Consider the following 25,395-nt stretch of genomic DNA (forward strand, 5'->3'; position numbering starts at 1 on the left):
TCAAGAGATCCTTCTACCTCGGCTTCCCAAGTAGCTGGGACCACAGGCACGCACCACCATGCCCAGCTAATTTTTATAATTATTTATAGAAACAGGGTCTCACTATGTTTTCCAGGCTGGTTTCAAACTTCTGGGCTCAAATGAGCTGACCACTTTGGCCTCCCAAAGTACTGGGATTACAGCCATGAGCCCCCATGCCTATCCTATATTTATTTTTCATTCATGCATTTTAAAGCTTCTTGCAGGTTGATCAGTGACTTTAGAGAGGCCCCTGACCTCCTCATATAGTTTTTGAGAGAAATCATGTATTTAATCACAGTAACTTAACAATAGTGAATTGTAATTGCCAAACCTCAGTTCTTTAACCTGTTAAGAGTTTATTACTCATTGATGAAGCATCCAATTTGGAAATTCAAGCTTGGGTGACTCATTTGCATGACTCAGGAAGCATGATTCTTTCCTTCTAGTGGCTCCAACATTCCCTAGGGCCTTGGGGTAGTTGCTCTATTCTTTACATCTATCTGTGAGTGAGAATGATGAAAGAACATGGAGGATTACTTAAAACATTGTAACAACCAGGCCTGGACATGTCATATATTATTTTTATATACCTTTTACTGGTCACAACTAATTAAATGGCTTCACCCAGAGGGATTGAGAAATATAGTTCTTATGCCCAGGGTGGGAAAAAATGGGTTTGGTGAACATTGAGCCACTCTCAGTTACAGATAATGTTAATTTTGTCTTCTAAACAATCCGAATTTACACTTTCATTTCTCACTCATGTTTCTAGTTGCCTACGTTTCATAGGAAGGAAAATACATCTGTTAGTTCAACATAAATATCTTGGGCTAGAATAATCAAATTGCCTCCACATGTGTACACTGAACTGATCTGATAGTAATGTTTTTGGTAATGGTAGAGGAGGTTGGGGAGTGAAGATGAGTGTTGAATAAGTTAATCACAAAGTAAATGTGAGCTATTGATAAAATATGGCTGTTGGAAAACAATTTTTGAATTCAGTAAAAGTAGTTTGAACATGTATTCGCCATGTGTATATGTCTCAAATATTAGTATTTATTTCTTTTTAAAGATATAATTCACAGCATAAAATTTACCCTTTTAAAATTTATAATTTAGTGGTTTTAAAAATAACTGCATAGTTTTAATTCTGGAACACTTTTCTTTAGCACGAAAATGAACCCTTGTACTTATCAGCACTCTCCCCAGTTATTTTCTCTCCCTCACCCCTCGTAGGGATTTAATTTAATCCATAGATCACTTAAGGAGCATTGTCATTTTATCAATGTTGCCAATCTTCCAATTTATGAACAGTAGATGTCTTTCCATTTGTACAGGTGTTCTTTTTTCTTTTTACTATATTTTGTAATATTCAGTATATATTTTACAATTCCTTTAACATATTCCTAAGTATTTTGTTCCTTTTGATGCTATTGTAAATGAAATTGTGTTCTTAATTTTCTTTTCAGAATGTTATTTTCTAGTGTATGAAAATAAAATTTACTATTGTATTTTGCTTTTGTATTATGAAATTTTGGTAAACTTGTGTGTGTATGTGCATGTGTGCATTTTCATGAGTTTTCTGATAAAATCCTGAAAACCAGCTAGACAAATTTTAAAGGAGTTGTAACATGTGAACTTGTATATTATTAATTCTAATAGCTTCCTTGTGAATTCCCTAAGATTTTCCTGATAAGAGATTACATCATGTACAAATACAGATAGTTTTATTTCTTCCTTTCTAATTTCTATACCTATTTTTAATTTTATTTTTATTTTTTTGGTTTTCAATACCATTCTTTATTTTCTTTCCAACTCTTTTTTTTTTTTTTTTTTTTTGAGACAGAGAGTTGCTCTGTCGCCAGGCTGGAGTGCAGTGGCACAATCTCAGCTTACTGCAACCTCCATCTCCTGGGTTTAAGCGATTCTCCTGCCTCAGCCTCCCAAGTAGCTGGGACTACAGGTACGTGCCACCATGCCCAGCTAATTTTTGTATTTTTAGTAGAAACGGGGTTTCACCCTCATTCCACTATCCACCCATAACTAGGCCCCAGTGTCTGTAGTTCCCTTCTTTGTGTCCATGTGTATAAAAGGTTTAGCTCCCACTTATAAGTGAGAACATGCGGTGTTTGGATTTCTGTTTCTGTGTTAATTTGCTTAGTATAAAATGGTCTCCAGCTCCATTCTTGCTGCAAAGGGCATGATTTCACTTTGTTTTATGGCTGCATAGTGTTCCATGGTGTACATATACACTCGTTGATGGACATCTAGGTTGATTCCATCTGTTTTCTATTGTGAATAGTGCTGTTATTAACATACAAGTGCATGTGTCTTTATGGTAGAACAATGTATATTCATTTGGATATATACCCAGTAATGGGATTGTTGGGTTGAATTGTAGTTCCGTTTTAAGTTCTTTTAGAAATTTTCAAACTTCTGTACACAATGCCTAAACTAATTTACATTCCCACCAGCAATATATAATCATTCCCCTTTCTTTGCAACTTCATGAGCATCTGTAATTTTTTGACATTTTAATAATAGCCATTCTGACTGGTGTGAGATAGTATGTCTTTGTGGTTTTGATTTGCATTTCTCTAATGATTAGTGATATTGAGAATTTCTTCATATGCTTGTTGGCTATGTGTATGTCTTCTTTTGAAAAGTGCCTGTTCATGTCCTATGCCCATTTTTAAATGGGGATGTTTGTATTTTGCTTGTTAATTTGTTTGCATTCCTAATAGATGCTTGATATTAGATCTTTGACAGATGCACAGTTTGCAAATATTTTGTCTCATTCTATAGGCTGTCTTTTTATTCTGTTGATAGTTTCTTTAGCTGTACTGAAGCTCTGTAGTTTAATGAGGTCCCACTTGTCAATTTTTGTTTTTGTTCCAATTGCTTTTGGAGTTTTTTCAATGAAATCATTTCCAGGGCTTATGTACCAAATGGTATTTCCTAGGCTTGTTTCCTAGGGTTTTTAGAGTTTTAGTTTTTACATTTAAATCATTAATCCATCTTGAGCTGATTTTTTTATGTGGTGTAATGGAGGAGTCACGTTTCAATATTCTGCATATGGCTAGTGAGTTATCCCAGCACATTTATTGAACAGGGTGCCCTTTCTCCATTTCTTGTTACTGTTGACTTTGTCAAAGATTCGATGTTTATAGGTGTGCAGCTTTCTTTATGGGTGCTCTACTCTGTTCCATTGGTCCATGTGTCTTTTATTTGTACCAGTACCATGCTGTTTTGGTTACTGTAGCCTTGTAGTATAGTTTGAAGTCAGGTAGTCTGATGCTTCTGACTGTTCTTTTTGCATAGGATTGCCTTGGCTATTCTGTCTCTTTTTTGGTTCCATAAGAATTTTAGAGTAGTTTTTTTTCTAATTCTGTGAAAAATGTCATTAGTAGTTTGATACAGATAGCATTGAATCTGTAAATTATTTTGAGCAGTGTGGCCATTTTAACAATATTGATTCTTTCTATCTATTAGCACGGAATGTTTGTCCACTTGTTTCTATTGTTTGTGATTTCTTTCACCAGTAGTTTGTAATTTAGTCCAATATCTTTGAAGTACATTGATGCAAACATCTTAAAAAAAAACACAAAAGCAAATCCAACAGCACATCAAAAAGCTAATCTACCATGATCATGTAGGCTTTATTCCTGGGATGCAATATTTGTTTTACATCTGCAAATCAATAAATGTGATTCATCAAATAAACAGAACAAAAAACAAAAACCACACGATCATCTGAATTGACACAGAAAAGGCTTTTGATAAAATTCAATATTCCTTCATGTTAAAAGCCCCCAACAAACTAGTCATCAAAGGAACATACCTCAAAATAATAAAAACAATGCATGACAAATCCATAGGCAACGTAATTTTGAATGGGCAAAAGCTGGAAACTTTTCCATTGAGAACTGGAATAAGACAAGGATGCACATTCTCACCACTCCTATTCAACATAGTACTGGAGATCCTAGCCAGGGTAATTGGGAAAGAGAAATAAATGGAAGGCATCCAAATAGGAAGAGAGGAAGTCAGGCTATCTCTCTTTGCAGACAATATGATTATATGCCCAGTAAACCCCATAGTCTCTACACAAAGGCTTCTGGTTTTTGATAAACATCTTCAGCAAAGATTCAGCATACAAAATCAATGTGCAAAAATTAGTCACATTTCTTTTTTTAGAAAAATTTTATTTTAATTTCCGGGATACATGTACAAAACGTGCAGGTTTGTTACACAGGTTAATGTGTGCCATGGTGGTTTGCTGCACCTATCGACCCATCACCTAGGTGTTAAGCTCAGCATGCATTAGCTATTTATCCTGATGTTCTCCCTCCCCTTGACCCCCATAGGCCCTGGTCTGTGTTGTTTCCCTCCCTGTGTCCATGTGTTCTCATTGTTCAGCCCCCACTTATGTGTGAGAACATGCGGTGTTTGGTTTTGTGTTCCTGTGTTAGTTTGCTAAGGATAATGGCTTCCAGCTTCATCCATGTTCCTGCAAAGGACATGATCTTGTTCCTTTTTATGGCTGCATAGTATTTCCATGGTGCGTATGTACCACATTTTTTTTATCCAGTCTATCGTTGATGAGCATTTGGGTTGATTCCATGTCCATTCTGACTGGCATGAGATGGTATCTCATTGTGGCTTTGATTTGCATTTCTCTAATGACCAGTGATGTTGGGTTTTTTTTCATATGTTTGTTGGCCGCATAAATGTCTTCTTTTGAGAAGTGTCTGTTCATGTCTTTTGCCCACTTTTTGATTGAGTCATTTGATTTTTGTTATAAATTTGTGTGAGTTCCTCGTAGGTTCTGGATATTAGACCTTTGTCAGATAGAGATTGCAAAAATTTTCATTCATTCCGTAGGTTGTCCATTCACTCTGATGGTAGTTTCTTTTGGTGTGCAGAAGCTCTTCAGTTTAATTAGGTCACATTTGTCCATTTTTGCTTTTGTTTCCTGTGCCTATGTCTTGAATGGTATTGCCTCGATACCCTCTTCTAGGGTTTTTATCCTTTGGGGTTTTACATTTATGTCTTTAATCCATCTTGAGTTAATTTTTGTTTAAGGTATAGGGGAAAGGTCCAGTTTCAATTTTCTGCATATGGCTAGCCAGTTTTCCCAGTACCATTTATTAAATAGGAAATCCTTTCCCCATTGCTTTTGTCAGCTTTGTCAAAGATCAGATGGTTGTAGATATGTGGTCTTGTTTCTGAGGTCTCTATTCTGTTCCATTGTTCTATGTGTTTGTTTTGGTACCATTACCATGCTGTTTTGGTTAAATTAGTCACATTTCTACACATCAGTGACATCCAAATTGAAAGCCAAATCAAGAATACAGTCCCGTTCACAATAGACACACACACACATGCACACACACACACACACATACCCTAGGAATACAGCTAATCGGGGAGGTGAAAGATCTCTATTATTTATTTTTTTACTTTTTCTTGCCTATGTTGGTGTAAATTAGAACTTTTCATACAATGTAGAATAGAAGTAGCAAGAATAGACATGATTGTTTTGTTCTTAATATTGGAGGGAAAGGTTTCAGTCTTGCACTATTAAGTATGATGGTAGCTGCAATTTTTTATGGATGCCATTTAGCAGATTGAGAAAGTTCCTTTCTATACCTAGTTTCTTCAGTATTTTTTTATTATGAAATGGTGTTGGGTTTTGTGCAATGCTGTATCTATATCTATTGATATATCATGTAGATTTTGTCCTTTATTCTATTAATATAATATATTACATTGATAAATTTTACATTAATAGAACTTGGAACTCCTGGAATAAATCCCACTTCATCATGAAGTACAATTTTTTTACTGTATGGGTTAATTTGATTTGCTAATGTTTTGTTTAGGACTTTTGAGTCTATGTTAATGGAAATATTCGTCAGTAGAAATTGTTTTTCTTTTCTTTTTTTTTTTCTGGTGTTGGTATTAGGGTAAGTGTAGCCTCATAGGTTGAGTTGTAAAATGTTTCCTCCTCTTATATTTTGGAAGAATTTGTAAAGGAATGGTGTGAATTACTTTTTAAACAGTTGTTAGCATTTACCAGGGAAGACATCTGGTTGTAGGTTTTCCTTTGTGGAAAACTTTTTGGTTACTAATTTAATCTCTTTAGTTGTCATTGGTCTACTTAGATTTTCTCTTTCTTTTTGAATCAGTTTCAATACTTTGTGTCTTTCTAGAATTTTTCCTTTTCATCCAGATTATCTAATTTGTTTGCATATAATTGCTCATAATACTCCCTTGTGATCTTTTTAACTTCTGTACAGTAGATAATAGTGCCCCATTTTTATTGCTGTTCAGTCTAGCCTTTTGTTGTTGAGTCAAGCCAAAGATTTGTCACTATCTACTAATTTTTTAACCTATTATTTGCTCAATCTAGTTAACGATTTGTCAATATTTATTCTAAGAATTATTTTTTCTAATTTTTATTTCATTTATCTCTGCTCTAATTTTTATTATTTTCCTTATTCTGCAAGCTTTATATTTAGTATGCCCTTCTTTTTCTAGTTTTTAAGGTGGAAGGGTTAGGTTATTGATTTGAGGGTTGTTTTTTCTTTTTTAATATAGATAATTACATTCTTCTCAAGCATACATAAAACAGTTTTCAAGATAGACCTATAAATAATGTGTACACTTCTGTTGTGAGATAGAGTCCTTCTATAGATGTTTGGTAGGCCTAGTTAGTTTATGTTGTTGTTCAAGTCTTCTATTTCTTTGTTAATCTTCTTCCTGACAGCTCTATTTAGTATTAAAATGTAGTGCTGAAGTCTCCAACAATTACTGTTGATTTTTCTCTTTCTCTCTTCAATTATGTCAGTTTTCCATCATAAATTTTAGGACTCTTTTGTTAAGTGCTATATATTTATAATTGTTATATATTCTTCATGTAGTCCTCCTTTTAATATTCTGGTGTTTTTTTTTGTTATTGTTTACATGTTATCTTTTCCATGCTTTTACACTTAACTTATTTGTGTCTTTCATCTAGAGTGTGTCTATTCCAGAAAGCATATTGTTATATCATGTTTTTGTTTTTTAAAAAATTTAGTTTCATTTTGCCAATCTGTTCTTTGCTTGGAGTGTTTAATAAATTTACATTGAATGTAATTACTGATAAAGTAGGAATTGCATCTTCCATTTATTCTTTGTTTTCTACATGTCTTATTTATTTATTTTTTGTTCATCTATTTTTCCCTTATTGCCTTCTTTGGGTTAAATAGACATTTTCTGAAGTACCGCTTTAATTTATATTAGTTAGGGTTCTCCAGAGAAACAGATCCAATATGATGTGTTTGTGTATGTGTATATATAAGAAGACATATATTTTTAATGTATTTTTACATATATATAAAGGGATTTATTGTAAATAATTGTTCATATGATTATGAAGGCTAATCCCAAGATTTTCAGGATGAGTCAGAAAACTGGAGATCTAGGATTGCTGATAGTGTGGTCCTGGTTTGAAGACTGGAAGATTCGAGACCCAGAAAGAGCTGACGTTTCAGTTCAAGCCCAAAGGCAGGAAAAAGACTGATGTCCCATTCTGAAGGCTGTCAAACAGGAAGAATTATCTCTTACTTGGAAAAGAATCAGCCTTTTTGTCCTGTTTAGGCTTTCAACATGTTGGATGAGGCCTACCCACTTTAGGCAGGGAAATCTGCTTTACATAGCCTACCAAATTGAAAAGTAATGTCGTACAAAAATACTCAACATGAATAGCCAGAGTAATGTTTGACCAAATATCTGGGTGCACTATGGCCCAGTCAAAGAGACAGATAAAAACAACCATCACATAATTGCTTTGTCATTTATTTTGCTATGATTTTGAGTTATTTTCTTAGTGGCTTCTTTGGGGGGTTATAGTTAACATCTAAATTTATAACAATCTATCTCAGATTAATAATAATAAAATTTCACTTGTATACAAAGCTTTGCTTCTGTGTAGCTCCATTTTACTAGAAGATAATAGTTATAAACCAAGAAACATATTTATTCTGTCTTTTATATTTACACATGTAGTGACCGTGGAATATTACCTATGTAATTTAACCTATAGGTCATATATGTTACCTATGCCATGGAATGTGGTTTTCTTAATTCTTCAATGTGGATTCAAGGTAGTGCCTAGTGTGTTTAAATTTTAGCCTGAAGCACGCCTGTTTGTATTTCTCATAAATTAAGTCTGCTAGTGATGAATCATCTTAGCTTTTATTTGAGAATGTCTTAATTTGTCTTTCATTTTTGAAGGATCATTTTCCTGCGCATAGAATTCTTGGTCTTTTTCTTTAAAACAGAGGTCCCCAACCCCCGGGCCACACGCTGGTAGTGCCGGTCTGTGGCCTATTAGAGACCAGGCTACTCAGCAGGAGGTGAGTGACAGGTGAGTGAGCATTACTACCTAAGCTCTGCCTTCAGTCAGATCAGTGGTGGCATTAGATTCTCATAGGAGAATCTAACTCTATTGTGAACTGTGCATGTGAGGGATCTAGGTTGCTTACTCCTTGTGAGAATCTAACTAATGCCTGATGATGTGAGGTGGAACAGTTTCATCCCAAAACCATACCTGCAACCCTGTCTGTGGAACAATTATCTTTCACAAAACCAATCCCTGGTGCCAAAAATTTAGGGGGCCACTGCTTTAATACACTGAAATTGTCATATTCCCACCTTGTGTCCTGCATGGTTTCTAATGATAAATCAGCTGTTAGTATTAGTGAGGATTCCTTGTATACAATGATTCACTCCTCTCTTGCTGCTTTCAAGGTTCTCTCTTTGTCTTTCTAGTTTGATTATAATGTGTGTCTGTGAGTATCTCTTCGGATTCATCTTACTTGGTGTTTATTGAGCTTCTTATATGAGTAGATTCATATATTTCATCAACTTTAGAAATATTTTAGCCATTATTTATTCAAATATACATTCTGCCCTAATATATCTTTCCTCTCCTACTGAGACTCACATTATGCCTATGTTGGTATGCTTGGTGGTATCTCAAGGGACTCTTAGGCTCCGTTCAATTTTCTTCATTTTGAAATCTTTCCGTTTCTCAGATTCAATAATCTTAATTGACCTGTCTTAAGGTTTACTGATGTATTCTTTTTCTGGCTCAATTCTGCTATCAAGACTCACTAGTAATTTATTTAGCACAATTTAAACTTCAGAATGTCTATTTGAGTCTTTAAAATAATTTCTGTATCTTTACTGATATTGTCTGTTTGGTGATACATTTTTATACCTTCTTTGCTTCTTTCGGCGTGGTTATCCATAATTCTTTGAGCAATTTTTAAACAGCTGATTTAAATTCATTGTCTATTAAGTTCAATGTTATGTCTTCCTCAGGAACAGTTTATGTTAACCATTTTTTTTAATCCATGTATGGACCATACCTTTTTTTTCATATACCTCATAAGCTTTTACTGAAAACTGGCCATTGGGTATAGTATAGCTTGGAAACTATGGAAACCAAATTTTTCCCCTCTTCAAGATTGTTGTTATTTGTTGTTGCTGGTTTGCTGACTTTTCGAAAATAATTCTATGATGTTTGTATTCTTTGTCTTGCATGGCCACTGAAGTCTCTGCTCTATTAGCTTTGTCATCACCTATGTTGGCCAGAAATTTCCTTGCCTGCAGCCATTAAGTGTCATTTTCTTTTCTTAGGGGTTCTGTGTTGTTATGGCATATCTTAAAGACAGGCAGTTTACTTCTTTGCCTTAGTATTTTATTTTCTGTTTCTACAGAGCCTCAGGATTAGCCAGTGGTGTGTGTTTAGGGCCTTCTCATTCTTTTTTTGAGCTTGAGAACAATTCCACACAGGTATATGGCTTTCTAGATTCCAAAGAATAAGCTGCCTATGAAATCTTCCCGAGCTTTTCCTTTTAAGCTCTGTTGTTCACATCAATTCTTGTCCTCTTCCCCATGCAGCTGTGATATTAAACCATTACTACTATTATTTTTTACCAGTGCTTCCAGGGAAAAGTTGTTCTTATTGGGTAAGCTGTGAGTAAGGTCCAAGAAAGATAGCTTCTCAGAATGAGGTCTTCCAAGAAACCCCAAGAATCATAAATAATGATAAATTCTGAGGAAATGGAGCTTTGAAATAGCTCCAACACTATTCTTACTCCATTAGATACCAATCTGCTGCTTTTCACAATGACTGCAGGATGTTGATTTTCAAGGGTGCTACAGAGCTGAGAAAGGGGAGGGTGGGAATAGAGCAAGTTAAATGCCAAAAATTTTGTTCTTACTTAAATTCTTTTTTTCTGGAATAAATTATCTCTGATCAATGCAAACCTTTGTTTCATTTCCATAATCCTGAACAAATGTATTTTGACAAATTTTACCAGGTGTAAAGATACTATGTACAGGAAAAGAAAACTACGGACCAATATACCTGATTTATATATATATATATATATATATATATAATTTTTTTTTTGAGACAGTGTCTCACTCTGTCATCTAGACTGGAGTGTAGAGGTGTGATCTCAACTCATTGCAACCTCTGTGTCCCAGGCTCAAGCAATCCTCCCACCTGAGCCTCTAGAGTACCTGAGACTACAGGCATCCCTGATGAATGTTGACATAAGAATCCTTAACAAAATATTAGCAAACTCTCAGGCCTGGGCTATCGAACAGCATTTGTGGACCCCTCCCTTGGCCAGAGGGGAGTCTACTGCCCTGAAGGGTGAGTCCCAGTCCTGGCAGCATTCATCATAAGTTGTCGGAAGAGCCCTTGGGTTTTAAGGTGAACATCATCAGTGGCCTGGCAGAACCCCATGTGGTCGGTGGTAGTGGTGGCCACAGGGAGAGGCTCCTCTGCCTGTAGAAAGGAAAGAATGGGAAGAACTTTTGTACTGTGGTTTGAGTGCTAGCTTAGTAACAGTAGAACAGAACAGCAGGTAAATTTCTAGGGTTTTTTTACTCTAATTCCTGGTTCCTAGACAGTATCTCTGGACCCACCCAGGGTCTTGGTAAATTCACCACCCTGAAGGGAAGGACACAAACCTGGCTGGCTTCACTGCCTGCTAGTCATAGAGCTCCAGGGCCTTGGGCGAAAATAAGTGGTAGCCAGGTAGTGGTTACAGTGGGCCTTGAGTGAGATCCAGTGCTATTCTGACTTCAGTTCTGGCCTACTGGAGTCCCAGTGGTGGTGGCCAAAAGGGTGCTTGCATCAACGCACCCCCAGTTTCAGGAGGCTCAACACAGAGAGACTCAGTTTTCTGTGGAGAATGTAGGGGAAAAAAACAAGAGTCTCTGCCTGGTAATCCAGATAATTCGTCCAGATCTTATCCATGACCACCAAAGTCGTACTTCTATGAGTCTGCAAAAACCACAGCATCACTGGGTTTTGGCTCCAAGTCCCTTTAACTATCTGGAAAGCCTTCTCAAGAAGGACAGGCACAAATAAGCCCAGACTGCAATGACTACATTAAATACCTAGCTCTTAAACGCCCAGATACTGATGAATATCAGTGATGAATACCTATAAGCATCAAGATCATCCAGAAAAATATGTTCTCAACAAACAAACTAAATTAAAAACTGGAAACAATCCTGGAGAAAGGCAGATATGTGACCTTTCAGACAGAGAATTCAAAATCACCGTGTTGTGGAAACTCAAAGATATTCTAGATAACACGGAGAAGGAATTCAAAATTCCATTAGACAAATTTAACAAAGAGATTGAAATAAATAAAAAAAATCTAGCAGAAATTCTGAAGATGACAGTGCAACTGACATACTGAAGGATGCATTAGTCTTTAACAGCAGAATTGATCCAACAGAAGAAAGAATTACTGAGCTTAAATACAGACCATTTGAAAATACACGGTCAGAGGAGACAAAAGAAAAAATAATAAAAAGAATGAAGCATGTCTGCAAGATCTAGAAAATAGACTCAAAAGGGCAAATCCAAGAGTTATTGGCCTGAGAGAAAAGATAGAGAAAAAGATAGGGATAGAAAGTTTATTCAAAGGGATAATATCAGAGAACTTCCCAAACCTAGAGAAATTGATCAACATTCAAGTATAAGAAGGTTTTAGACCCCTAAGCAGATTGAACCCAAAGAAGACTACCTAAGGCATTTAATGATTAAACTGCCAAAAGTCAAGGATAAACAAAGGATACAAAAGCAGCAATAGAATAAAAAACAAATAACATGCAGCAGAGGTCCAATATGTCTTGCAATTGACTTTTTACTGAAAACTTCACAGGCCATGAGAGAGTGGCATGACATATTTAAAGTGCTGAGGGAAAAATACTTTTATCAAAATAGTATATCTGGTGAAAATGTCCTATAAGCAAGAAGAGGAAAGAAAGCCTTTCCCAGACAAACTAAAGCTTAGGGATTACATCAACATCAGATCTGTCCTTCAAGAAAAGCTAACAGGAGTTCTTTAATCCTAGAGAAAGGGATGTTAATGAACAAGAAGAAACCATCTGGAGATACAGAACTCACTGATAATAGTAACCACACAGAAAAACACAGAATATTATAACACTGTAACTGTGGTGTGTAAACTACTCTTAAGTAGAAAGACTAAATGATATACCAACAGAAATAATAGCAAAATAACAACTTTTTCAAGACATAGACTGTACAATAAGACATTAAGAGAAACAACAAAAAGTTAAAAAGCTGGGAGATGAAGTACAGAGTTTCATTAGCTTTTTTGTGTGTTTATTGTTTGTGCAATCAGTGTTAAGTTGCCATCATTTAAAAATAATGGGTTGTAACATAGTATTTGCAAGCCTCATGGTAACCTCATATTGAAAAATATACAGCAGATGCACAAAAAATGAAAAGAAAAAAATTATACCACCAGAGAAAGTAACCTTCGCTTTTAAAAGGAAGGAAAGGAGAAGAGTCTCAGAAAAAAAAAAAAACAGAAAACAAATAACAAGTGGCAAGAGTAAGTACCTACTTATCAATAATAACATTGAATGTAAATGAACTAAACTCTTCAATAAAAAGACATAGCGTGGCTAAATGGACGAAGGAAACAGTACTCAATGATCTGTTATTTACAAGAATCACACTTCACCTATAAAGATACACATGCACTGAAAATACAGGGATGGAAAAAGATATTCAATCACAATGGAAACCCAAACAGAGCAGGAGTAGCTATACTTATACAAGACAAAATAGATTTTAAGGCGAAAAATGTAAGAAGAGACATGGAAGGTCATTATATAATGAAAAAGGGGTTAATTCCACAAGATGATGTAATGACTGCAAATATATATGCACCCAACATTGGAGTGCCCAGATATATAAAGCAGATATCATGAGAGCTAAAGAGAGGGATGGATTCCAGTCCAATAATAGTTGGAGAATTCAACACCCTACATTCAGCATTGGACAGATCTTTTAGATACAAAATCAACAAAGAAACATTGGACTTATTCTTCACTTTAGACCAAATGGACGTGATAGATATTTACAGAGCATTTCATCCAAAGGCTTAGAATACACATTCTTTTACTCAGCCCATAGACCATTCCCAATGATAGACCATATGTTACGTAACAAAATGAGTCTGAAAGCATTACAAAATGGAAATTATCTGAAGCATCTTCTCTGGCCACAATGGAATAAAACTAGAAATCAATAAGAAAATAAATTTGAAAACTATACAAACACGTGGAAATTGAACAATATGCTCCTATTAGAATACCAATGACATCCTTCACAGAAATAGAAAAGAACCATCCTAAAATTTATATGGAACGACAAAAAACCCAGAATAGCCAGAGCTATTCTAAGCAAAAAGTACAGAACTGGAGGAATTATATTATCTGACTTCAAATTATACTACAGAGGCCAGGCGCAGTAGCTCACACCTGTAATCTCAGCACTTTGAGAGGCTGAGGCAGGTGGATCACATGAAGTCAGAAGTTCAAGACTGGCCTGGCCAACATGGTGAAAATCTACTAAAAATACAAAAATTAGCCGGGCGTGGTGGCATGTGCCTGTAATCCCAGCTACTCAGGAGGCTGAGGCAGGAGAAGTACTTGAACCCAGAGGCAGAGGTTGCAGTGAGCCGAGACTGTGCCACTGCACTCCAGCCTGGGTGACAGAGTGAGACTCCATCTCAAAAGAACAAAAACAAAAACACACAAAAAAACACAACAACAACAACAACAACAATTATACTACAGAGGTATAGTAACCAAAACAGCATGGTACTGGCTTTAAAACAAACAACAGAACAGAATAGAGAACCCAGAAACAAATCCACACACCTACAGTGAACTCATTTTTGACAAAGGTTCAAGAACATGCACTGGGGAAAAGAGACAGTGTCTTCAATGAATGGTGCTGGGGAAACTGGAAATCCATATTCATAATAATGAATCTAGACCTCTATCTCTTGCCATATACAAAAATAAAATCAAAATGAATTAAATTCTTAAATCTAAGACTCCAAGCTATAAGCTTACTACAAGAAAACTTTGGAAAAACTCTCCAGGTCATTGGTCTGGCTGAAAATTTCTTGAGCAATACCTACAAGCATAGGCATCCAAAGCAAAAATGGTCAAATGGGATCACATCAAGTTAAAAACCTTCTGCACAGCAAAGGAAACAACAGAGTGAAGAGACAACCCACAGAATGAGAGAAAAATTTGAAAGTTATGCATCCGACAAGGGATTAATAACCAGAATATATGAGGTACTTAAACAACCCTAAATGTAAAAATCTAATAATCCCATCAAAAATGGACAAGAGATTTGAATAGACATTTCTCAAAAGAAGACATACAAATGGCAAACAGGCATATGAAAAGATGCTCAGCATCATTGATCATCACAGAAATGCAAATCAAAACTACCATGTGGTATCATCTCACCTCAGTTAAAATGGCTTGAATCCAAAAGACAGGCAATAACAAATGCTGGCAAGGTTGTGGATAAATGGGAACTGTTATATACTGTTGGTGGAAATGTAAGTTAGTACAACTACTATGAAAAACAGTGTGAAGATTCCTCAAAAAACTAAAAATAGAGCTACTATGTGATCCAGCAATCCAACTATTAAGTATATATCCTAAAGAAAGGAAATTAGTATATTGAAGATATCTGCATGGGAGATATCTGCACTCCCATGTTTGTTGCAGCACTATTCACAATAGCCAAGATTTAGAAGCAACCTAAGTGTCCATCAACAGATGGATAAAGAAAATGTTGTACTTATACACAATGAAGTATGCTTCAGCCATAAAAGAGAATGAGATCCTGTCATTTGCAACAACATAGATGGAACTGGAGGTCACTATGTTAAGTGAAATAAGCCAGGCACAGAAAGACAAACATCACATGTTTTCACTTATTTGTGGGAGCTAAAAGTCAAAATAATTGAACTCATGAAGAGGAAAAGTAGAAGATGGTTACCAGAGACTGGAAAGTGTAGTAGGAGTTGGGAGAGAGGTGGGGATGGTTATTGGGTACAAATAAAATAGGTAGAAAGATGAATAAGACCTAGTATTTGATCACATAACAGGATGAATATAGTAAATAATAATTTGTTTCAACATTTTAAAATAACTAGAAGACTATAACTGGATTTTTTAATAACACAAAGGAAAAATGCTTAAGGGGATCAATGCCCCATTTTCCATGATGTGATTATTATGTAGTCCATGTTTGTATCAAAATATCATATGTAACTCATATATATGTGTGTATATATATCATATATATATACCTACTATGTACCCACAAAAAATTAAAAATTATAAATTAATGAAAATGTTAGCAAGCTAAATTCAATAGAACCTTAAAAGTATTACACATCAATACTATGTAGGATGTAGTCCTGGAATTCATGGATGATTCATCATATGACAGTCAATCAGTGTAATACACAACTTCCACAAAGTAAAGGACAAAAAGTACATGTACTTTTCAATTGATGTAGAAAAACAGTGTGAAAAAGAACCCAACCCACTTGCATGATAAAACACACTCATCAAACTAGGAATAGAAGGAAACGAACTCAATATATTAAAGGATATATTTGAAGAGCCTGTAGCTAACATCATACTCAATGGTGAAAAACTCAAAATTTTTCCTCTGATACTAGGAATATCAGGAAGAAGCCTAAGATGTCCAGTCTTACCACTTCTATAGTAGTAGAAGTCCTAATCAGAGCAGTTAGGCAAGAAAAAGAAATAAAAAGACACCCAAATGTGAAAAGGGGAAGTAAACTTATCTGTGTTTGCAGATGACATAGTTATTTTTTGTAAAAACCTGAAGATTCTACAAAAAACACCTGTTAGAACTAATAAACAAATTCAGTAAAGTTGCAATATATAAGACAAATGCCAAAAATCAGTTGTGTTTCTATACAGGAAATTTGGGGATTTATCATTCTACATTTCTTATTATAGAACTTTACTTACCATAAGAATTTGAGATCTTTCAATAATATATTAATGTGTATTATGAATGTTTAAAATAAGGGATTTATTGTGGAGCAACTAAAAAACTAGTACTCTACAGAATATATTTTAAAGTAAGCTTCTCTAGAGTCATTTTTCTGGGAGACTAGTCCACTGACCACTGAGGGCCCCTGAGACCCTTTAAGGGGTCTGTAATATCAAAATTATTTTACAATAATATCAGGACTTTTTTGTCTTTTTCATTATGTTGACATTTGTACAGATAGTGCAAAATTAATGGTGGGTAAAACTGCTAGAGCTTCAGCATAAATTGAGGCAGTATCACCAGAACATTTCAGTAATTATATTTTTCATTGCCTAAAACTTGCAGTTTGAAAACAGGAATATAACAAGGAAAAGTCCAAGTTGTACTTAGAAATATCCTTGATGAAGTAGTCAAAATTATTAATTTCATAAAATGTCAATTTTTAGCACACATTTGCAAATATTCTGTGTGAAAAAATGGGAATTATGTATAGAGTACTACTGCCTATCATAGTATTTTAATTATGTCAAAAAGAAAGCACTTGTGTGATTGTTTGAATTGCTAGTTGAACTGGCCAAGTTTTTTATGGAACACCATTTTTCCTTAAAGGACTGTCAAAATATGTTTAGTTACACTTAGGTATTTGGCAGATTTTTAAAAGACAGATAAAGTGAGCTTTTCACATCAAGGAAAGCAAAAGAGTATTTGTTGACGATGATAACATTTGTGCTTTCTAGTGAAAATTAAGATTTTGGAAAATTTGTATCCATCACTGAGAGGTGACAGATTCATAATTAAAAAAAAATTTTCTCAGGTGAGTGATGGTGATATTAATGTGATATTTTGATATTATGAAATGAAAGGTGTCAATATTTGGAAGATCTGCATAACTCAACCAGTATTTTCTAAATGAATAATACATGAATGTCACAAAATTAGGCTTGGATAAAAAGGTACATTCAAAGTGCAAAATAAACCAAAAAAATTAAAAGCCACTGCTCTAAAAGAAGTGCTTAAGAAAATGAAATCCAAGGACCTCTGAGTGTTTTTTTTAGAGTATTAGTGTTTATTATATATCCATGTCTTTTACAGACTCTTCTGACAATATCTTCCAAAAGTTAAATTATTCTCAAAGTTCCTCTCATTAAAAGTAGCAAATTGTTTCAATATATTTTGTATTAATAGGTATATCAAACTTTGATCAAATCCCTTGGTTGAAAACCCTTATTCATCAAAGAATATTAGGATTAGAAGAGGCCTTAGAAATCATCTATTTCAGTGATTGTCAAACATTGTCTGCAGATCCGCAATTAAATTACTTTAGGAGCTTGAGTGTTATAGATTCCTAGGCCTTCCCCTTGGGGATTTTCATTCAGTAAAGGGAGGGGGCCCCAAAAGTCTGTATTTTATAAATTCTCTTCAAAATTATCCTTATACCTAAACAGGTTTGAATTTAATAATCTGGTTCAACTTGTTATTTCCTAGGCAGGGTTTGGCAAATTATGACCAGTGGGCCAAATCCAGCCCAGCACCTGTTTTTTTAAATAAAGTTTATTGGAACATAGCCATGGCCATTTGTTTATGTATTGTCTATTGATGCTTCTGTGCTACAAGATACTGGGGGAACCTGCCCCCAATATTTCAACGTAGGTTCTTTCTATTTTCCATAAGTGTCGGCTGGCTGAGAAATAAAGAGAGATAGTACAAAGAGAGGAATTTTACAGCTGGGCCACTGGGGGTGACATCACAAATCAGTAGGACCGTGATGCCTGCCTGAGTCTCAGACCAGCAAGTTTTATTAAGGGTTTCAAAAGGGGAGCGGGTGTAAGAACAGAGAGTAGGTACAAAGATCACATGCTTCAAAAAACAAAAGGCAGAATTATTAGAAAGGGTCTAACAAAGATCATATGCTTCTGAGGGAACAGGACAAAGGGCAAAAGCAGAACTACTGATAAGGGTCTGTTCAGCATCTTGATAAACATCTTAAATAACAGAAAACAGGGTTCGAGAGCAGAGAACCGGTCTGACCACAAATTTACCAGGGTGGAGTTTTTCCCCGCCCTAGTAAGCCTGAGAGTACTACAAGAGACCAGGGCGTATCTCAGTCCTTATCTCAACCGCATAAGACAGACATTCCCAGAGTGGCCGTTTATAGACCTCCTCCCAGGAATGCATTCCTTTTGGTGCATGTGATCTTTGTACCTACTCCCTGTTCTTACACCCCCTCCCCTTTTGAAACCCTTAATAAAAACTTGCTGGTCTGAGACTCAGGCGGGCATCACGGTCCTACCGATATGTGATGTCACCCCTGGCAGCCCAGCTGTAAAATTCCTCTCTTTATACTGTCTCTCTTTATTTCTCAGCCGGCCGACACTTACGGAAAATAGAAAGAACCTACACTGAAATATTGGGGGTGGGTTCCCCCAATATCAAGAGCTGAGTTTAGCAGTTGCAACAGAGAATTCTATGGCCAATAATACATAAAATATTTACTACACAGACCCTTACGGAAAGAGTGTGATGACCCCTGTGCTATAAGAAAAATAGTAAACTTAGGAGTTATAAGGATTTTCTACTGGGTAGTGTCTCAGTATGTTCAGGCTGCTATAACAACATATGGTAGACTGGGTAAGTTGTAAAGAGCAGAAATTTATTGCTCACAGTTTCAGAGTCTGGGAAGTCCGATGTCAAGGCACCAGAAGATTCAGTGTCCAGTGAGGGACCATTCCTCATAAATAGTGCCTTCTGTGTGTTCTCACATGTTGGGAGGGTAAAAGGAGGGTCTAAAAAACTCCCCCAGAGCTTCTTTTATAAAGGCACTAATTCCATTTGTCAGGGAAAAGCCCTCATAACCTAATCACCCCCTAAAGTCCCCAACTCTTAATATCATCACCATGGGAGTTAAGATTCAACATACAAATTTAGGGAGGACACAAACATTCAGAATATAGTAGGTAGTTAAGAGAAGTAAGGCTAGAATTAGGTCCTTTAACACTGATCCAATGCACTCTGCAGTATGCCTACAGTGTCTTCAACACTAATGGCAAGTTTTTTTTTTTTTTTTTTTGGTGCTGATACTAAACTTAGAACATAGTTCTGTTAAATAGTAAACTACCATTTTCCGGTTTGTATAATTTAGATTTGAAGTTGATATTTCCCAGAACAAACTTGTTATTCTGCAGCAAGTGGGCAAAAAGGTGGGTTTTTTTTCCTTGTTTGTTTGTTTTTTGCTTCCAACTAATTCACAGTGGTCCAAAATTTATGGTTTTTCAATAGCCAATTTATAGCAGAATGACCAAACCGTGATAATTGCTGCCATTTATTATTATTTTTTCTTTCTTTTTTTTTTTTTTTAAAGGCAGGGTCTCGCTTTGTCACCCGAGCTGGAGTCCAGTGGTGTTAACATAGCTCACTGCAACTTCTAACTACTGAACTCAAAAGATCTTCCCAACTCAGCTTTTCAGGTAGCTGGGACTACAGGTGCATGCCACCATGCCTGGTTAATATTTTAAATTTTTTGTAGAGACAAGGTCTTGTTATGTTGCCCAGACTGGTCTCAAACTCCTGGCCTCAGGTGATTATCCTGCCTCAGCCTCCCAAAGCACTGAGATTACAGGCATGAGCCAACACACCTGGCCTGTTTTCTGCTCTGTATTGCAAGTACTAGAAACTTTATATACATAATTATAGTGATTTTAAAATTTCCTCCCCTATTCCTTCACTACCCAAATTTCTTTAAAAGCAGATCTGCATTTATCTCTTGTATATATTGGCCTTCCCCATAAGCTTAAATTTGAAGAAAAGTCTTTGAAGCTAAAAAAAGAAATACATGTGAACCGTGCCATTATTTCATCTACTACTCATAACTCTCCTATGAAATAGATAGTATGCTCATTTTAAAGGTGAAAAAATTGTTATCTGTGACCTTAAGTCTGAAACAAATTATGGAATTTGAACTCAATTCTGTAGACCGTACAGGTTGTATTCATAATAGTACATCATTTTGCCAAACTGTAGGAATGCAGTTCTAGAGAACTCTTACAAGAGTTCTTAAAATGGAGAAGATGATAGAAGGATGATATTGATATTCTCCAGGATAAGATGAGAAAAGAAGAAATCAAAATATTTGCTTTGATAGCTCATCATTATATTTACAAAGCTCTCTTTGTGGGTACATCTAACCCAGGTAATTTTAATTCCTTATTCCTGTGGGTCACCATCCATTTATTTCTTCTGGTGAGACAAAGTAGATTAGGTCTACTAGCATGGGAAAAGGAAACTGCAGTATGATTATGCAGAGTGTGGTATTTTGGCTTTACAAAGAATAATTCATCTTTGTCGCACCATTTCTCAATGTCAGTATTCAGTGTTTTGGGGCTTGGCCAGATAATTGTCAGTAGAATGTATCTGTTATCAGAAGTTTCTGCTTGCTGAAAAGACCCAAGTTTCAGTCCTTTTCTTTTTTTCTTGCACTTCAAGACATGAACCATAGCTTTCGCTTAGATCACCTCACTAATCCAGTAGTGTCTCTTGATCCATATTTATTTCTGTTCTATATAGATTCTAGTAATCTCTCAGTCACAAAGAAAAAGAAGATTGAGTGACTCTGGAAATTCAGTCTCAATACTTGGAAAATAGCACCTGCATATTTAAAATATGAGAGCCGCTTATCATAGTGTAAGTTTGTGTAGTCAAATGGAATGAGGATGAGCTTTGAAGTTTGAAAGATGTGGATTAAAATGCTATTTTCAACATTGATTAGTGATGTGATCTACGGCTAGCTGCTTTACCTCTCTGAGCCTCAGTTTTCTTATGTGTAAAATGAGGATAATTATATCTATCTCATAATATATATCTCACAAATACATATACACAAACAGAGAGAGAGGGAAAATACTTATAAAGAACAGTGGCAACACAAATTAATTTATGTAAAAGATTTAGAAAGGTACCTAATAAATGCTCAATAAATATTACATCTCAAATTATTATAATACAGGAAATAATCATTAAACATTTTGGATTTTGAAATATCCTTTCTTATTTCAACCATGACAATTAGTATGTGCTTTACTGAAATCACTAAGACCTTATAGGTTAAAACCAAAAATCACAATCTTATTTTAAAGAGAGTATTTCTTCACTCAAGCTCTAAAAATACAATTGTGGGGACTAGCTTTGTAGACAGTGATTTAGGGAATGTCTTAATTTTTTTTATAGAAGAACAGTGTATAATGGGGGGTTTTAGGACGCATTTTAATATTTTCATAGTTTAAATTTATTTTCTCTACCCATGAATATCTATTTTCTCATCTCAAGCATTTTTATCCACTCACACCTCTTTTTTGTTGTTGTTTTTTTATAGCTACTGGTAGTACAGGTTGATCATCCAAAATCCAAAAAGTCAAATCTTGAACTTTTTGAGTGCCCACATGATACTCAAAGGAAATACTCATTGGAGCATTTGGGATTTCAGATCTTCAGATTAGAGAGACTCAACCTGTAAGTGTAATGCAAATGCTCCAAAATCTGAAAGAAATTCGAAATCTGAGACAATTCTGGTCCAAAGGCTTGTAGATAAGGATTACTCAACCTGTAATGGGAAAAGTAATTGAATCATTTCACATTGGAAGAAGTGTGTTTAATTCTTAAATAGAAATATTACTGGATTTGATGATACATGGAAGCATTTCAAAATCTGGTTGGTGCAAACTTTATTTCTTTACTTTCTTTCTAATGTTTTTCAGCTCACCATCTTTTGATGAGGTTTTATGCCCAAAAGACCTGAAAACAATAAGTAGAAATAGTTCCCATAGTGCCTGTTGTTTCTGACAAATACTTGGGTTTATAAAATTACATTCTGTTATAGAAGCACTTTACATTTGCCAATGATGTTTTAAAAGAAAATGTTGATATTTTGAATATGACTGAAGAAGCCATTCTGCTGTAATCACAGTCACCAGTTCCCTCAAAAAAAAAGAAAGAAAGAAAAAAGCCCTGGATGAATAGAAACAGCAGTTCTATTGTGCAAAAACTGAAACAAAAACTTTATAAAAAATTTACTTGGCATGTTATAACCCTAGTCTTCAGATAAATAATGTTTGAATTCTTTCTTTGTGCGTCTTTTTTTTTTGCACTTGAGAAAGTGCATTTGCATGTGAATTGAAGAAAGCAAAATTATATTCCAAGGTTGATGAAAATAAATTACTGATTGGCTCTTTAACTGGGCAAACACTATCTGAGCCACTTTATCCACTTATTTTCAGCTTCCACATTAACTTAAACCTTTGCTTCAGTGAAAATAGTGTTTGTAGTATGAAGTTCTAAGTTGGACTGTATATTACTTCTTGATCTATAAAGGAAGAAAATGTCTTAACACCTGGCCCTGTGGGCATCCTTCTTTACAGGGTTGACTCTTAAAAAAATTATGAAGTAAGACAGAGGTTTTCTTTAGTACTGGTACTCCTTTCTGCAAGATACCCAGTGCCCTCATGAAATGGTGGTAGTTCTCACTTTGATCCCCATTCATTCATGCCCTTCTAATTCAATGACTTATTCCCTTCTCTCAATTACAACTTTCGTAGATAATATACTTGTGTCATCTTCCCTTAGGACATAATCTCAAATAGCTCTATTTTTCAGGCAGCTAACATAAAGGAATGAAATAAGTCAAGTAGGAACTTTAAACAAAAGCAAATCTCCTGCCTATCTAAAGGGAACAATAGATGATTGCTGCGTGGGAATATTGACTCTATATTGTGACATTGTTCAATCTTCCATGAAAAGCCAATGACATTTTAAACAGTAACTTGTTTGTTTTATTAGTACTTTCAACCAGTTGTTGTTGTTGTTGTTGTTTTAACACTGTTCTGGATCATACTGTATGAGTTATATAAAGCTCATCTATGGGCTTCTTGGAACTTGAAAAGCCACCAGTTTGTAACCTCTTTTTTAGGGAGCTTACGTTCTGGCTTTCGGCTCTGGGTGATAATGGCTTAATAACATAAATTGCTGTTATTATAATTTGTAATTTATGTATTTTTCATTTCTCCATCTGGTTATGAATTTATGAAATATTTAGTATACAAATATGACACATTGACTTTGGTTACTGTACTCAGCACTGGAAATTTAGTCTAATTTTCCCTTTCCCCAAGGATCTAAGAATTTAATGTGAGAGTACGAAGATAAACAATCACAAGGCAGCAAGATGAATGTCATGAGAGAAGGACATACAGTGTATAACAGTAGCACAGTAGAGAGATACCTAACTTTCTCAGTTAATACAGTCTCTTAAACGAGTAAAATGACTCTCTCCCTTCAGCAGGTCTCCTACAGGAGATGCTAATGGCAGGTTATTCAGGAAACCTGACATGCCAGTGGAGGAGAGATTTGTGGGCAAATGGGCCTTTCAGTTCCTCCTAACTAGAGCATTTTTGTCATTTGGAAATTGTAAAAGATGATGCTTTCATTTTACCCTTTGGCATCTAATGAGCATTATTTCTAAAGTGAAATGCTCAGAAGAGTCAATAGGCTATTCCCTTTTTATATTGCTTTGACTAGGTGTCAGCAATTCCAATCGTTATCAGATCATTTATTGCTCTGAGAAAATCCCTTGACAAATTCAGAGATTAATTTGTTGTTGATGGGCTACTCAGGAGATATTTCTACTTCTTCCATAATACAGAGAGGTGCTCACAGCTCAGGACATATTTGGTATTATGGCTTTGTATGAAATATTAGTATCTAAGAGGAGGAAATCAAAGTGAAACCTTGAGTTGGTTTCAAATCAAAACCAAATCTTCAATACTGTCAAAATTCCCAGCTTTCTTTACTGCAAGGGGAGTTCATGCAGAGAATAGATAAGAGTGTCCAGTAAATAAGTAGTTTTTAGATAAAACTACAAAATGAAAGCACTCAACTGATGGATGGGAAATGTGATTTGTTTACCTTGAGTTGATATTATGTTTTATGGGAAGTGAGTTAATATCTGCCCTGTATACATACTGAAGTGCAAACAGGTACATTTTTAAAAAGTGTCCATTTGCCAATGAGTTTCTAGAACTTTAAGGAAAAATTAGTATTAGGTGCTGAGTTGTTGTTCAAAGAAAACTCCAGAAGCTTCAAACAGCAATAATGATTGGAGGTTGGAAATGGGATAAATACTTTCTTTACAAACCAACAGGACATATGAAATGTGCAGATGGCACAGTTTTTTCTGGTCTTACATGAACTCCTGAAATCCACAGAGTCCTCTGCAGATCAGGCTACTCTAAGGCTCGGAGCACCTCAAAGGGAAATTTCTCTAAGAAACAAGTTGTAGGTATTTAATTTTTCTACTCTCACTGGCCAAAGAAGCAATTTCAAACCTATAGAATAACCTACTGTTTGTCCACTTAGGCTGACCCTCAGCAATTGACTGAAAGTATTTGGGGAGCTTCACGTTATAAGCATAGGATCTGGAACAAGCCACCTGGATTTGAATGCTTCCTCTGCCACTTGTTAGCTATGTGGCCATGGACTATTTGTTGAACTTGCTTGTACCTCAGCTTACTCATTTTAATTTTGTGGGTATAAATGTAAGGGGTACAAGTGCAATTTTGTTACATGGATATATTGTGTGATGGTGAAGTCTGACCTTTTAGTGTATCAATCATCCAAATAATATACATTGTAACTATTAAGTAATTTCTCATCACCCACCACCTCCCATTCCACCACCCTTCCAAGTCTCATGTGTCTACTATTTCACACTTTCTGGCCATGTATACACATTATTTAGTTCCCACTTATAAGTGAGAACATGCAGTATTTGACTTTCTGACTCAGTTTTAAAATAGGGATAGTAATTCTTATCTCACTGGATTTTTGTGAGGACTGAGAAACTGATATACTTCCTTGAACATGCTAAA

At 35.3% G+C, this 25,395-nt stretch overlaps 1 non-coding gene across 1 annotated transcript; it reads right to left on the reverse strand.

The window, feature by feature from the left end:
- Positions 1 to 1,594: 1,594 nt before the first annotated feature.
- Positions 1,595 to 1,656, reverse strand: LOC115932521 (U7 small nuclear RNA). Its single transcript, XR_004068791.1, has one exon. It is a non-coding gene; the product is annotated as a U7 small nuclear RNA (small nuclear RNA).
- Between the last annotated feature and the right edge of the window lie 23,739 nt (positions 1,657 to 25,395).

This window comes from Gorilla gorilla, chromosome X (genome assembly GCF_029281585.2).
Source record: "Gorilla gorilla gorilla isolate KB3781 chromosome X, NHGRI_mGorGor1-v2.1_pri, whole genome shotgun sequence".
NCBI lineage: Eukaryota > Metazoa > Chordata > Mammalia > Primates > Hominidae > Gorilla > Gorilla gorilla.